The following is a 16846-nucleotide window of genomic DNA, read 5'->3' as shown; positions in this document are numbered from 1 at the left end:
GATGCTGTTCAGCACAGACAAACATCTCACATCTACCTAAACTCCACTACAGCATTTATTATCTCAGGCAGTCCTTCCTGGCTGTTCCGAACCACTGCAGTGTGCTCTGCATTGTTAAATAACTTTCAAGCTGTTCTATTTTCACCTGTGTTAGATTTTTCACCAGCACAACTTGCCTTATGTTAGCACACGTTTGCCTGACCCTCAGTCAATTTCAAGTCCTCTCATTAAAATCTCTATTTGTGCTCCCATACCCATCTCTTGTAATGCTCCCTCTTCCAGCTAGCCCAGATTGAGAAACCCTTCTATGAGCATGCTTCAGGTTGTCTTTATGTCTTGGGAAAGAAGACTTGGATTTTCAAGGCTTGCTGATGTTGAAGAAGAGGAAATGTGTGTTCATCTCTAGAAACCAAGCACCTTCTGGAACACAGGGGACAGAAGGTGGTGGGGGTAAATAGCACTGCTAGGATACGGGGATGGAAACAAAATGGTCCTACCAAAAGCCAAGGGAAGCTGATTATCTTACCAGGCACTCTGTAGCAACCACTCTTACACAATGCTGGATGCTAAGAGGGGCAAGTTTCTTATGAGTGCTTTTCTCTGATAGAAGAACTACATGGCATTCACATAGAGATATGCCAGGAGCATAAATTGGTGGGACACTTGAGACAGAAACCCAAGATGATACAAAATGCACGGAGAAGCAGAAACTTTCTGCTGCAGCCACACAGAAATGGTACAAACACAAGATTGGTTCCTCCAAAAGAAAAAGCAAGAAAAACTTTCCCTGATCATTGTCACAAGTCTTTCCATCCTCAGTTATCCCATCCCTTTCTCCCTACTCTCTTTTCAAAATATCAACTGACTATACGCAAGGAAGGAAGAAAACAGCAGATCTGAAGTGTCCCAATATACCTTTAACATGGCATCTATAATGCAGCCATAGCCCCAAAAATAACAAAACCATTCTACAATCAATGCAAAAATGAGTCCCAGGTGCATTTTTTGAGCAATAAGTTGAATTCTTAGTAACAAACAGCAAAGTATGCAAAAGAGCAGAAAATAGGTTTAAAACAATAACAGTTTACACAATGGAAAATGGATCCAAAAGAGAGTCTCTTTGGGCTGCAGCTGTGTTAAAAAATGGCTTTATAAGAAAGAGTTATGGTCTGATACGGAGTTGTGGGGAATTGCTGCCACATATTGGAGAAGTGTTGGCATCCTGCAGCTCAGCATAGCAATCGCTGCACACCCATCCATTAGATATTGGTGTGACAGACAGCTGGATATCAACAAGCCAAAGAGCAATGCAGCTTTTACCAGTGGAGCCAACCACTCAGCTTACCATGCACACAGCAGAGCCATATGCAGCATCAAATGGCAACGTCAACATCAATTATTTACTAATTATTATCTATGCATTATTGTTAATAGGCCTCGCTTTGACATTTGCAGGGATTCTGCCTGCAAAGAGTGATGCAGTTCCCAGGGTGAAGTGCTTCTGGGCTCCATTCAGGATGAATATCCATTATCCTCTTGTCCTTTTAGTAGTGATGAGAGGTATTTACAGGAACAATAGGACTGACAGGAGACAATATCCTTCTTTAGGAGACATTAGTCTGATTTTCATGGTACAAAAAAGCCCCACAGGTTTAAGGGCAAGCATAAGAAGTCTGAGCCAGATGGTATTCCAGCAGTAACTCAGCATCACAGTATTTGCACTGTGCCTAGAGTCAGACTTAAGATGCTTTTGGAAGATGAGGCTGGTAACATTAATCACCCTTCAGATGTCTGCTGTATTCATAGCTCATTGACAGAGACCTTGGGCCTGTGCTAAGATACAGTGAGCAAGTTATCCACTTCTTGCAATCTCCAAAGCTTAGGATAAGATTTTTTTAATCTTTTTTTTATCTTGAGAGATCCCAGTATAGACAGTCTTAAGAAGGTAGAAATATCCTTGCTGTCAGTATGCACTATTACTTTATTACCAGCTAGATTCATATGCATTTCAAATGAAATGTGAAATCTCATAGCTAAAAATAAAACAAAATTATTATATTTCTAGTTGAAGTAGCTGATAATTTGGTCTTGTTGCATCCTAGCAGGATATAATCAGATCTGCAATTATAACAGTGTAAACCAAGTAGCTCTAATAACTGTCTTTTCATGCAGCCATTCATACTGAAGCAAATTAAGACAAACACAGCATGCTACAGCACCTTTTTCAGACCACTAGACCATCCTAATCTAATTTATGCTGGTAACCTTTAATTTTAACTAGGTCAGTTCACTCTCTGAAACCATGGAGAAAAGTAACCTGACAATGCAAAATTATTAAGTATTGGAAACAGTACAAATCTGAAATTGTATGTAAGAGAAGAACATTGCTCAAATAAAGGTAGCCAAATTGTGTGAAGCTGCCACAGGAAAAAGAAACTCATTCTAGAAAGAAAAAGGGAATTACTTGCATTGGGTGAGATCCAGCAAGCTATTGAACTCAGCAGGGGATCTTTGTCTTGGTTTCAGCAGGCTTTGGCTTGGAGCCATTGTTTCTCACAGTTCAGAGAATCAATTTGGTTCTTTGACTCTTGAGACTGAATTGAACAAGTAATACTTATTTTGATAATCTGGAAACCCTGCTTGACTGACTCGAGGATGTTTAGAACAACTGTGTACAGCCCACCTCTACTGCTGGCTTTGTTGATCTTTACTGAGTTGGGATCCCCAAGAACTCTTCACTCCTTCTGCTGCCCCCTGCTCTCTGAGATGCGTGGAAGGGTAAGGTACCTGATGCTGCTTCTTCCAGAGACTCTCTGGAGCTAATACTTATTTAAATATTCCTAACTTTCAGATTTTAATTAAATCAAATGTCAGTGGAATTGTATTGTTTTTGGCTGGTTCGATTTTAATGATTTTAAACTGATCCTTCACTTTAATGAAATAATTATATAATGCAGGGATGTGTGGTACTATTCATCTGAATTAATAACATGATCATTTTTTGTGCTGTCATTCGTTGCCGAAGAGGAAGAATATCAAGCAGCTTTCTCAGTCTGCAGATAAATGAGGCAAAATTCTCCCTGTTTGTGTTCACTGATATGCACTCTCCCTTACAGACCATGTCTTACCTACCGTGACTATTCTCCTTCACACATCTTACACCCAAAACTCATGGAGTCTATTTTGTTTCTGGCTGAAGAAGCTGAGTTAGCTTTGTGAGGGCAGATGACCATTTCCTGACTGCTTGAAGCAATGCAAGCAGAGTTTAGAAAGCTTACTCAGTTACAAGGAATGAAACATTAAAGCGTTCTGTTGCAGGCAGTCAACAAAAATGAATTTCAAGAAGCTTTGTGAATTAGGCGAGTTAGTTAGGATAAAAAGCTGTTTAAAGGAAGTGGGCATTTAATGCTGACATGAAAGGACAGGTCAACAGGTAAAGAAGAGGAGATGGCAGCAGTGTTTTACCTGGTGGCATTTTTTCAAGGGCCTCTGTACTTCATTTTGGCTTTCATCCTTTTTCTGTAATTATCCTGTATGCAGTGAAGTAATTAGAAAGATGTTTTGTGCTTTGGTGTGGCTTTGTAAGGTGTTCACCTCCTGCAACAGTACTGTCTTTGTGAGGGGTATACACTCTCCAGAGAAATTATGTAGAAACCACGAGGGGCACCCAAGGGAAAATTTCCCCTTGTCCTGGCAGCCACACACAATATGTGTCACACTTTTTTAGATTTTCATCTCTAACAAGGAAACAGAGTCATCGAAAAATAGACAATTTTGCAGTCTGGGTACACATGGAAAGCCCTGTTTCCTCATTTCACCTGAATGTGGTCAGCCACTCTGTACAGGTGTCACGAGGATGTACCTGAAGGATCAGATTTCTTCCTTACATCAAGCAGAAGTATTCTCAATCTAGTCTTATTACAACACTGTATACAAAGATTGCTTTCCAGAGCAAAGCAGAAAAAATTGCCTCCTCTAGTGTGCTTGGCCTAACAACTGATTACCACTCCATCAGTGCTGAGACCAAGAAATTCTCTCTACTCCCTCTCGAGGTCATGCCTTCCTCGCCCTTTTTACTCCATCACACTTGCCTGTAGCCAGTCATCCTCAGCCCTAGGCAGCTTTGGTTAAGCTGGAATATGCTTTTAGCCCATATTCTCCCAGTCTCTGCTGTTTTTACTGCACTTATTTGCCTGAAAGAGGCCTCAGGATCTAAGGTCTCCATTGCCACCTCTACATACAGCACCCCACATTAGCCCCAAAGGAGGCAAATGAAGCTGCAACTCCTACACCTTAAACATCAGCAGACCCACTGGCAGTCCTTATGGGTCTTCAGGGCACATTACCCACCCAAATGAAGGAGCTCTCCAGACAACTGTCAGGTTTGGCATGGCTTCATACATCATGCATCGACCAGAAGTCATTTATCTGTTTGTATGCCTTGGTTTATCAATATGTATTGGCTACAACCATTAACCTAAAAGGGATCTCCTGACTCATCAAACCTAGTTTCTTGCTATTTCAAGAATCCCACTCAGTTCAACCATAAATTTACCAAAAGACATTCTTTCCTCTAATCAAATTACGTTGAAAACAGGGAAGAAATTGTAATTTTAAAACCCTATACAAACTCATCACTCAATGTTTGTCTGCTAGGAAAGCACCTCAAATCTTAATTATCTTTCAAAACAAATACCCTGCAACTTTTTCGCCATTTTACCAGCCTGTGTTTCAGCCAAGGTGGGGATTAATGGGCTGTAGTCCACAGTCCAGAATGTACCTGCGTTAGCACTACCCAGTATGTTACAGCAGTTACATGTAACCTTGCTTCAGATAACTGAGAGGAGGTGTCTTTCTAGGGTTCTTCATCCACATCCAGTATTTTCAGGGTTTCTTTCAGGATGTTTTTTCAGGATTCACTGAGAGAATTCCTTATTATCATGCCTCCTTTCAACCTGAGCTGCCATCACTGCATTATCAGTTTTTATTTGCAGAAAGCTGGAACATTTTCCATTCTCTGGAAATGTTTGCGGTCTTGCATTGAAATTTCCCACAGTCTGTCAAGTATTTTTTTCCCTAAAATCTTCACCCAGTAGTCTGAAATGTAAGTAAGCTAAAATGGAAACTTTCTCAAGAGGATTTTTTTCACTCTGGTAGATTCTGGTTCCCGTCTTTTATAACCCATTACAATGTTTTTTTTGCAACATTGGCAAAGGTCCGGTGATAAGATATGAGGAGATGTGAACCCTGTGTGTATATGCTGTGAGTATCTGGGGAGTTGGCCCAGTCTGTGCATTTTTGCGTTTTTTTTTCTAATGGTAGAAAGTCTCTCTTTACTGATCATGTATGATATGCAACTTTTACTGTCCCAACTCTCACATTTCTGATCTCATTTTCAGAACAATGCCATTACTTTTTTTCACCATTTGTAAATATATCTATTCCTACTCCCAGCTGTAGCATGTTCTAGGATATAGGTAGAAAGAAAGCATTTTGGTTCTGCTGTGCAGCTGTTGGCAATGTCCCCTTAAGGACCATTCTTGTATTTTTAGAAGCAGATCAAACTGTTGAGCTTGGAAGGAAGAACCAAAAACTGCTCTGGATGCTGGAAAGAAGCAGAGACCCAAGTGAAGTGTCAAAGCATGGGTGAATCAGGATATGACAGAGAGAAGTGGAGGAACTTGCAAAAATTTCCTAAGAGGATGGAGAAAAGTGGATGAGCAATGAAGCAGGAGGAGGCCATGTTCCAGAAAGCCAAGAGTAGCCCTTGTAAGTGTATTTTGAATGTACATTTTTTATGGTTCCAAGTGCATATAACCATCAAACCCTTGAAGTAGAGGGAAATATTATCTTTCTTTCAACTTCTTATTTGACAATCATTTACTGTCTGCTTTTCAGTTATCCTCTCTCCCATATTTTTCCAATAATGCTGTGAAAGGAAGAGCACAATCAGCCTAAGCCATTTTTATGAACTGACTTGTTCAGTCATTTTCCTTTGGCTAACCAACAAGAAATAGATATATGCTTGCAAATCCATCTGGTAAGAATCTGCACTGAACTTCATGACACCTGGGTGGGAAGCTTAGAGGCTTAATAAAGTACTTCGTAGTTACATACATTTCAAGAAGTTCTAACATCAGCCATAGGAGTCTCTAAAATTAAATCCTATTCTTTCTCTTTCAGTTCCTGATGACCAGAAGTGGTGGGTAGCTACACAGATAATCCAGATGTCTTTCTGACACACTTTTGACTGAGCAGAATTTTTGTTAATTCAGCAAGTTTATGCCCTTAGATCTGGGGAAAGGAGAAGGAGAGGAAAAAAGCATGACTTTAATGGTTCAGTAAGAACCAGTGATAGAACTGGTATGACACGTTTCTGTCCTTAGCTGAGCATTATGAAGTTCCACTCACTTCAATTTATATTCTGGATTAGCCCAAAATGGCCTCTTGATGGGAGCTTTCCCCCTTTTAAAGGCTGCAATATTATTTTTCCTCTTAATGCCCCACATCTGGTTGCATGAAAAGAGGAATTCATTGTGTGAACAACTGGATGCCATTTCCCACATGGTGTAAAAAATTAATGGTTTGAAGGTGCTAGAGGGCTTGGCCCCTGCCTGATTAATTTTTTGAGTCACCCCATAAATTAGTTCTTAAGAAATTAAATGCCATTGTCCATCATCCCTGGGAGATAATCCATAGCTGATCTGGACAGAGGAGCAAAGGAGAAAGATCGAGAGTCATCTGTCCATATCAAAATCATATCTTAACAACTTTCTTGTGTTTGAATTCACTGAAATTTCAACTATAATTCATCCGAGACACCTCCAAGATACTTTTGTCTCCTATTGTTGTTAGAGGAGATGATTAATGAATCTCGGCTTGTTATGTAAAAGTGAATAAAGCATTTGTTTCTTGACTTATGTAAGGAGCAAGGGAGCTATCATAACTTGCCACAAACCATATGGTTCTCAAGTGCATTTCTATCTTGTACATTTTTCACTTTTAATGAAGTCCAGATCAACTGTTTGTCTGTCAAATGTTTTTGCTCACTTGACACAGGCCTACAGTTCTAGTGCAATTTCCTTTTTTTAAGCAGATTCAAAATCCCCAGTCACTCTTTCCCCTTGCAGATAAATAGGTTGTTTGTTTCTAGTTCTCTTAGTATTGTCACATTAATCTAAGTGTATAAGTAAGACTCCAAAACTCCTGCGCATTTCATGGCTCCAAGCTCTAGCCAGGTTGCTATCAAGTTTATTAGCTGCCTCAGCTTAAGCAAGACCTTACTTTCTGTCTCTGTCCCATTTTCACACATTTTTTTGAAGGACTTTTCCCTAAGTGCTGGTGATGCTTATTCCAGGATTACTTTATATTTCAAGCAATCCTCCTGACTGTGACTAATTTTGTCACAGTAGAAGCATTTACCTCAATTTCTTCCTTCTATTTTTTCTGAGTGCCAGCTTCCTGGTTTTAACCAATTTTAACACTTCTTTCCAGCTGCCTCAAGCACCATAAAACAAATGAGAATCCCTCTTTTTCACCCAGCTTGGCACAGCCCTGTGCTTACAGTGTTGGCTGTAATGAGGTCCCATACTCCTTACTCTTACAGGAGTTTCCTCTTCTCTTGCCAGTGCAAATACTGTGATGAATATCCCAGGCTTCTCAAACCAAACTTGTCTCGACTCCCACACTGAACTCTACAGCCTGTCTCCAGCTACATTTGCCTGTTAAACTACACACAATCCCTCTGTCACTCCCTAGGCCAATATACCTCAGGCTGGCCTGAAACTGCCCCACTCATCCCTGTACAGAAAAAGCCAGCTGTGTCCCACTGTAAGATGTACTGCTAAAAGCACAGTCAAACACTCAAACAGGTCGCCTCAGAGGCCAAACCCCCGGGCATCTCTCCCAGACCATGTACTTGGTGCTGTTGGACACATGCACTGCTGCTCAATCAAGCCTTGAAAGAAGCATGCCCTGAACCTGAGCTGGCTCCTCATGGATCAGAAAAAAGGTGCTGCTGATGCTCAAATACAGCTGAGCATTTATTAGTTGCTCCAATCTGAGATGCCCCATATACACTACATACATATGGATACATGAAGGGTGCAGGGCTGCTCACATGCCCCATTGTTGTCAGGGGGTCACATCTCTCTGTTCTAGCACACTGACATCGCTCAGCATCGCAGGGACGTAACCAACCTATCCCACCTTTGATGTTCAGTGTGAACAGATGCAAACAGGCAAATATTTTCAAAGAATGAAAAGGAAATGGCTTTGATTTTCTAATCAAGCATCGATTGCCTAATGTCAGTAACATTGAATGCAAGGGTGTTTTTTCAGCCTTAGAGTATTCTTTCTTTTTTCAAGCAGTCTGATCTAGTCAAAAGATGAACGAACAAGTAATGACAAGTTTTTACCAGGAACAAAATAAAAGACCATATCATGCATAGTCTGCTAAAAATGACTTTATTTTTTCCTCTAAGAGTGGGAATTCTACTTGAAAAATATTTCAGAATTTGTGCCTGTATGAATTAGAATTAACTTATTTACCCACAGAGCCCTTTCCACACAGGGTCAAATAACTAACAACATAATTTGTCTTTTCTTTGATCAAAGTTTAATCAAACAGTAACCATGGGGATGTGAGGATATAAAGGCAAAAAAATCAAACACCATGAATAATGCCTCTTAATAAAGATTCAGCAACCATAAAAAAATAGACTGTCACTGTTTCTAGGTTCCTTGATCCAAACAGAAGAAAACACAAGATTTTACTTGCATTGCTAATGTCACAAGATTGCAACTAGAAGAATACCTGGACATTTGATGTTGTATAGGAATTATTATTTTTGCCTAATTGCTGTGTTCTTCTGGAAGAGTGAAAGGTGATTCCCATTTTTTATTTCCTGCCCCACGTCTGTCAAAAATAAATACAATTCTGTATTAGAGAGAGAGAGGTTTAAGTTACACACTCAAAGGCCAAATCCTGCAGTCCTTATTCAAAGGAAAATATTTCCTCACTGCATTGGGAGATGAATCTAATAAGCTGATCTCACTTTTGCCACACGAACACATGTAGAAACACAGAAATCCTCAAGCTTTGTCCTGAACACTGAACTGCAGACTCAGCAAACAAACAGCACATAATTATTTGCTCAATTACTCTCGGAGCACAACATCCCATTACCCTTGAGCTGGCAGGAGAAGGACAATGCTCAGTTCTGATTTTTTTAATACCTTTTTCCGTAATTTTATAATATTGCTGAATCTTGGCAGATCACCATGGGACAGCAAATATTGCCTTCCCACTTCAACACATTTTAAAAGTTTAAATCTTAGCATGGACAAAAGAATGTATGTTCCCCAGGTAATGCCTCAAAAAAAAAAAAAAAAGGACAAAACCCCCGCAAACCACAATGTCCTGGAAATTTTCCAAACCTACTTGGTCTGAGCCAAGTATCTGGTGTGGAAAATTACACTCTAAATGGTTAAGAATTGCTAGAAGCAATTGAAAACAGCTTTTCCCAAAGGAAAGTGTTGGGCAACCTTACGGATAAGCGATCTTACAAGTTCTGCACTAAACTAATAATAAAAAAAAGGAATACCAAGTAAATAATGCTTTTGTTTACATTGTTCCTATCTCCTCCTGAGATGATGAGTGTTAACTGTTTAATGGCTTGCTACAGCTACTCAAGTAATAAATCAGAACTGATGGCTTTCCCTTAGTTGTGAGATTTCGTTGTCCACATTGATGCACCCACCCTCTCTCACTTCACCCTCCTCCAGCACAGCAGAGGGGACACTGTGCAGCTCAGTCTCATTAATAGCCACATCCTGACAGCAATTTATCCTCTAGCTTTTTGAGGCGAGGGGAGGATAACAGAGTCGGGCAATTTAGTTTAATTGCAGTAGGCACACAGAAGAGCTGCACCCTCCTGCCCCTGCTCGTCTTGCGCTGCTCCAGAAAAGGGCTGCTGCCCTGTGCTGCTCTGACACGAATCACCCCCAGCCAGCTCTTTGCCTTTTATTCTGCTATTTATTAACTGATGCCCACAGATAATTCCAATGTACTCTGGTCTCATTATAAGAAGGCAGACTCTCAGTTCAGTAATCTCCCAGGATAAAAGAAAACAAGAAAAGAAGAGGAGAAAGTAATTTATGTAATTCAGGAATTATGGCAAGGCTTGAGAAAGATGGGCCGCTTTCTCAGCTCCTACAAAAGGCATCCATGGGCAGAAGGATGACTGGCCATAGTCAAGATGTGCCTCAGCCTGCCTTGGTTAATGCCTTTGTGGTAGCAAACCCATAGTTTTCATTGTTTCCTTCCGAGCTGGGCACTGTCTCTGTTGTGCTTGGTCATGGCACTGCTACAAAGAGATGGTTTAGCACAATGGTGACACCCTCAAATATAAAGAAATGGGATTATTACTGATTTCAAAGTCAGGATTTTATTTTTGCCTGATCTTTCTCTTGTTCACCCTATAAGCCTTGAGCCCAGCCTCCCCCAGGCAGCTGCCCAGAGGGTCAGAATGCAGAAAGCCATCACCTTCTACTGCTACAATGGCCTCCCTCAGAGAAAGAGAGAAAGGGAGAAAGAAGGAGAGTGAGAAGGAGAGAGAGTGAGAAGGAGAGAAAGAGAGAGGAAGAGGAAAGGAAGAAGAGAAGGAAGGGAAGGGAAGGAAGGGAAGGGAAGGGAGGGAGGGAGGGAGGGAGGGAGGGAGGGAGGAAGGAAGGAAGGAGAAGGAAGGAAGGAAGGAAGGAAGGAAGGAAGGAAGGAAGGAAGGAAGGAAAAGAAAGGAAAGAAAGAAAAAAAGAAAGAAAGAAAGAAAGAAAGAAAGAAAGAAAGAAAGAAAGAAAAGGAAAGGAAAGGAAGAAAAGAAGGAAAGAAAGAAAAGGAAAGAAAGAAAGAAAGAAAGAAAGAAAGAAAGAAAGAAAGAAAGAAAGAAAGAAAGAAAGAAAGAAAGAAAGAAAGAAAAGAAAGAAAGAAAGAAAGAAAAGAAAGAAAGAAAGAAAAGAAAGAAAGAAAGAAAGAAAGAAAGAAAGAAAGAAAGAAAGAAAGGAAGGAAGGAAGAGAGAAAGAGAATTTATCTTTTACCAACCTAACAGTCTTAAAAATTAAAAGTGGGGGTACTTTTCCTGGAAAAGCAGCAACCTTAAATGGTTGCCTTTTCAAGTTCAATTTCAGAACAGTAAGTTGTAAAAGCCCTGGAGCAGGGTGAAAGCTGCCATGTTTGCAGAAGCTGAGCTCACAGCAGTGGCTAAAACCCAGGCCCCACAGCCCCACTCTGCAGCATGCTTCCCGCCTGCATGTGCCTTCCTGACTTGGTGAAGCTCTCCCGTTAAGCATGAATAATGAACTGGTTTGGGTTAAAAATAACTTTCTTTTTCCCCTCAGCTATTTTTTTTTTTTTTAAACCAGATCATCCTCACAAATCCAGTCCACAAAGCTGCTCTGCAAATCATTCATCTAGCAGAAAGGCTGCTGCCAAAATGCAAGGGCAGAGCAAGCTGTCCTGGGCTTAACACAGCAGTTGATGGTGATCCTCTCCCAAGAAAACATTACTGCCTGCAAAACCCCTCAGGTTAGCTGTGGGGCACTTGGTCAGAGGAGAAACTGCTTGTTCACTGCTTATTATTGCTTTTTTATTGAGGCCATTACTCTCAAGTATCCCTCTCTTCATCTAGTTCTGCATCTAAAATGAAAGATAGACTCACAATGTCTATGTTCAAATCCTCCTTGCATCCACATTATGTGAACACAGCTGCAGCTTTTGGGAAATGCCAGGTTGCACAGCCACCCTTAGGAAGGGCCCAAGCCCACCCCCTCTTGCATGGCACTGCCTGGCAGAGTGGCTGGCCATGTTTCCCCTTTCAAGACACCCATCCATATCCCACCTGCACTTCCATGCACTGTAAGGCCTTCCCTAGGAAGGAGAGGGGATGTGTTTCCAACCTGCCTGCCCAATGTGCCTGTGCTAAGCATAGAAATCTGTGGAGCTGTGCTGGGAGATGTGATAAGCATGAGGCTGCTTTCTCTGGCTCCCACAATGATTTAGAACATGCCTTCTCATCTCTTCATGCTTATCACTTCCCAGTGCCACATCCTGGTTCCCTCTTGCACCTTATGAAAGCTTTTGACCATTTTTCAATAACATCAGTGTGCATATTCTCTAACTATCCTCTGGTTTTATCTGTAGGCAATTATTAGACTGCCTCTTTCTTATCTGTCCTTTCCTCTACTTCTAAATATGTCACCCATCCCAATATCTGCTCTATCGTACTGGCTTTCTACTACCTCTCTCTCCCTCCCTTCAGTCATGTATAAGCACTGTCTGCTCTATGCAGCAAAACGAGGGGAGATCCAGACTATGAGTCTTTTTTCTTCTTCTTTGCTATTTGCCATTTTCACCTTGAGTCTTTTTCTAAGTCTACTTGTAGTGAATCAAACCCTTTCTCCCTGTATAAGGATCTCTTTGCTGGAACAGCCTCTGGTACTGGTGGATTCCCTATTGCCTTTGTATAACGCCCTTCTCAGAGGCTGTACTTTGTTATCCGATGTGAGGCCAATTTAAATATCCCCTACTGTACAAATATCTGTCACACTTCAAAGGTAGGTTGTAAATCTTAAAGCAAAAGCGACTGTACTGGCAACTCATAACTGATACTGCTTCAGCTAATTTTACAGGAGAACTTCCTTTATAATATGTGCCATTTCTGGCCAGAAAGAATATCCAACATCCAGCACCTGGTACAATTGCTTATTCTCCCCTGCAACAGCACTGCTTCTTCAAATGTTGTATTTTCCTTTTTCATCCACACACACTATATTTTCCTGAGGTGAGGCAAAACACAGGACTTCCATCTCAATTTTATAAAAGTCATACTCTTTCTTTACTCCTATGCCATTAAACACCAAGCAGCAGTGTTATACTGGAAGTCATGAATCCATTACTCTTAGATATGAGCAAATGCACTGACTATGCTCTGGGGTAATTGCTCACACTGAAATAGTCTCTCATGTATGTTCACTGTTAGAATTGTATTCAGTTCTAGTTCCAATCCTCACTCTGAAGACACACAAAGTGAGCAGAGTTTAGTAAACTCTGCCCAGTCACCAAGTTCTGCAAATGAAGGGATTTAGGAAGAAGATATTGATTCATTTCAGCTGGGATTTACAGTGGCTTTATTGCACCCACAGCACCTTAAGACGCCGTCACTCTTTGGAGTACCTGCAATCAGTGCAGTCCTTTTCATAAATACCACAGATGAAATTATGCTCCGCTTTTACAATTTATCCAAATGCTTTTTGCCAGACTTTTGCAGCACGTATACCTCAAACTCAGGTTTGAGGAACTCAGAAATTAGTTTATCTGTATGTGGCTGCACTAAATACAGCTCAGCATTTTTCTTTTCAATGTTCCTCATGTCCAGCATATTTGTTTGAAACCAATTTCTAACTCATTACCTTTACCTCTAAATACCTTTGGACACGTTTCCCTAACAGGAAGTCTGCTTCAGCTTTGCTTTGTGCTCTGATGTTGTAAAACCATGCTCATTTACTTTAAGCTTGATCTAGAGCCTTTGTCCACTGCCTTCTGGATCCTTGAAAGTCAAGAGCTTTGCTGTTCCTACATCTGCCTCCATTTTCAACACCACACTGTGAATCCTCCTGTTAATGACACACAGGCATATTGTCCCTCTTTATATACATATGGCTCCAGGGAGCAATGCTGTACCTTTAGCCAAGAAACACTTTTCTGTCAAGCATCTCTACTTTCGTGTCTTGGCTGAGTGGTAAACAGGGTCAATCCCGAACTTGGGCCAGCTGCTCTACACTGAAGCTTTTCCTAAAAGTGCTATCAAAGCTCCTAAGTGTGAAGCTCTAATTCCTAAAAAACATGGCTTCTCCCGTTATTCTCAAGCCCTTAGAATATCCTGACCCATATCCAAACTGACTTTTTTTTTATTTGAAAGCTTCTTGCTGAGCCCTTCATTAAGCCAGTGACATTTCAGTGTTGAAGCCTTCTGTGTGTAGCCTCAGTCAGAGCTGTCTCCCCACCTTCTGTCAGTGACAGCTTCCTTTTCTATACAGGACACTTAATTGTCTCCCAATTCCAAGTATTTTAGTCCAAACTCCAAATGTCATCTTCCTTAAAAAAAACCAATAAAATAATAAAAAGCCCCACCTGGCTGCTGGCAAGCAGTTTGGTAAGCTTGTCAGTACTGATTCCAGTTTCAAGTTGTTTGAGACATTAATCTTGGATTACTCTGCTAAAAGCTGTAGCAGGCACATCAAATATTGTCCTTCATTATTATACTTCGTTCCACTCCAAAATCACTGTTGTTGACAAAAACGTGTCTGTAGCTTGAGAAACCTACATTTTCAACTCCAAATAGCACATCTTTCTTTGTCTGCATCTTCTGTAAGAGGGTTTTCCTCTATCAGCATGTCAGGTCCACACTCACAGCTTTTAATCAATCAGTTATAATCACACCACATTCAAAACCTGCCTCTCTCTAACCCCAAATATCGAATATTCCCACGTCACCTCCTATCCTTCCAGCTTCTCCCACTGTAATACAAACCCTACCTACATTACATATGTATTTTCCTATCCTCTTCATTCTCCTTGTCTTCCTATTGAAAATTTCATGAGTGTTTGTATAAGATGCTAAAAGAATTTGACAGGTGTTTTGCTTGCATTAAAAGAGAAAGTATTTCTAGTAACCAATCCTATTATTACATTATGACTAGAGGGATAATCATATAAGCATTTCATGCTTACAAGCATTGCTTTTAAGCAACGTTTTTTCCTTTTCTTTTTTTCTTTTAATCATCTTTTTAACTCAATAAAAGCAGGTGAAGTAAAGCCCTCAGTTTCTATACTGACAATATGTGATGTCAGATGAACTTTTCAAAACTCTGCTCTCTCCCCATCCTGCCAGATTTAACTTCAAAAGGACCAATGCCAATCAATCCAAATGCTTGGAAGTTCGCTTCTCGAGGATTTCTACCTAAATTGTTTAATACAAAATGTTGTGTTTTCTTTTAGGAACCACAAGGAACAAACAACTTTAGATAAATAATTTCATAAATGGTGACACAAAGTTCCATATTTATTATGTTAGCAGTTTGTCAGGTAACATCTCCATTTACAACTAACATGTTTCCTTTCGCTGCCAGCATAACAGGTACACTCCGTGATGCAAGAGCAACCTGACTCTTGGTGATTCTTTTGTCAATAAGATGAAAATGTAGCAGATCAGACTCTGCTTCCAAATGAACTTGTGCACAAGGGAGCTTACTTTCATCCTACAATTGGTTGTTAATTGGGTATGTTATACTAAGGAGACCATAAGGCTCAAAGAAAATCTTACAGAATTTTTGTAATTAATTACAAAGTATATTTAAATCCACAGCTTGAATTAAAATATACAGAAGGAAAACCTTTCTTTGATAAATTTCACACTACTAAGGTAAGTATTTGAATGATTAAGATCTGGATTTATGTTTGGGGGCATAGATCCATCATTATTATAACCTTTGGTAGTTTCTAAATGGTTGAAAAATATTTTTGCTGCTGTTACATGATGCAACAAGACAAGCTTGAAATAATATCAAAATAGCATGCTGCTACCAAGTGAAAATACTGTCCAAAATAAAACATTTTCAGAGAACATGGCAAGTGTCTCCAGCACAGTAGTTGGTCATGGGCTCTTACCAGGACCTTCCCTGAGGGTTGAGTAGCTTCTCATTGCTGCTTTCTACTGCAGGTCTCAAATGGGAACACTATGTGAAAAATGACTTAATTTTTTATCATCTAAAATAGAGAAAGGGGAATGATACTGGTGAAATCTGTTCTGGAAGTTGTGATAGAAAGCACACCAGAAAGAAAGTACCTGCAAAAGTATGGAGAGGCAAAAATAAAGTGAGAATTAAAGAAAATGGATAAGACAAAGAAGGAAGCAGCATGGGAAGTCAAGAACCTTAAAATAAAAAGGATTCGTATATTTTTAGTACGTAAATATGTTCAACTCACAGGCACAATTCAGTTGTAATTCCAGTGCAAAATAGGAGGAGCATTATGGTTTCTGTCAAGGTCTTCATAGTGCAAGCAGGGAGCCCTGTTTGTTTGTATGTGCCAGCTGAGCAGATGCAAGCAGAATGTCCTGTATCATTTCCCATGCCTTGCTCCCCACCAGTGAGGTTCCCTCTGCCATTGCTGAGATGCACTCTCACTGGCTTGAGTGTGCTTGCACGGAGACAGGCATGATGCCAAAGCAGCAGTAGACCCCACCTCTCCAGCACAAACTTACCCCTGGCCTTGATGCCTTAGGTTTTAATTTTTATATTTTTCAAATCCTGTACTGCCTAGTGTGTAATTCTGAAGTTTCTTGTGGCCTGTTACTGTTGTCTCATGCTGGGTAGACATAAAAAAACCCTCCCTAGGTTTGCTCTCCAAGGACACCTAGATTGTCCTAGGCCCCAAAATATCTAAACTATGGCCTCTGAAGAGGAGGGCAAATCTGGGGTAGCTACGTCATTAACTGGGGTTGTAATTGGAGGATTGATCCTGATACGCAAATGGACCAAACTTATAAAAGTGTGAAGAACTCGTGACCCAGGGTCCATCTTGGGTGTAGTCTTTTCACTGCTCAGGGTGGACCTTTGAAGGCCTTTCAAATAAATGCCTACCTTTATTCCCTTATTCTTGTCTAGTCTCTGTTTTTACATGGCCATCTCAGGCATCAGCCTGAACCACTATTTTCAAGGTTAGGATAAAATCTTTAGAGAGGGTTATTTTAGAGGAAAAAATTCTGATAAGTGTAGCATCTAGGTAGCATA

General features: G+C 40.4%; 1 long non-coding RNA gene across 6 annotated transcripts in view; it reads left to right on the top strand.

Moving 5' to 3' along the window:
• LOC104688917 overlaps positions 1-16846 on the top strand; it is a 37473-nt gene that overhangs the window by 8631 nt on the left and 11996 nt on the right. For all 6 annotated transcript variants that reach the window (XR_005601381.1, XR_005601380.1, XR_005601379.1 and 3 more), the window contains exon 2: positions 5553-5769. This is a non-coding gene — a long non-coding RNA (uncharacterized LOC104688917). The remainder of the gene's footprint in view (positions 1-5552; positions 5770-16846) is intronic.

Source organism: Corvus cornix, chromosome 2 (assembly GCF_000738735.6).
Source record: "Corvus cornix cornix isolate S_Up_H32 chromosome 2, ASM73873v5, whole genome shotgun sequence".
NCBI classification, from domain to species: domain Eukaryota; kingdom Metazoa; phylum Chordata; class Aves; order Passeriformes; family Corvidae; genus Corvus; species Corvus cornix.
The sequence above is the reverse complement of the archived record's forward strand: the minus strand, read 5'-3'. Positions and strand labels throughout refer to the sequence as shown.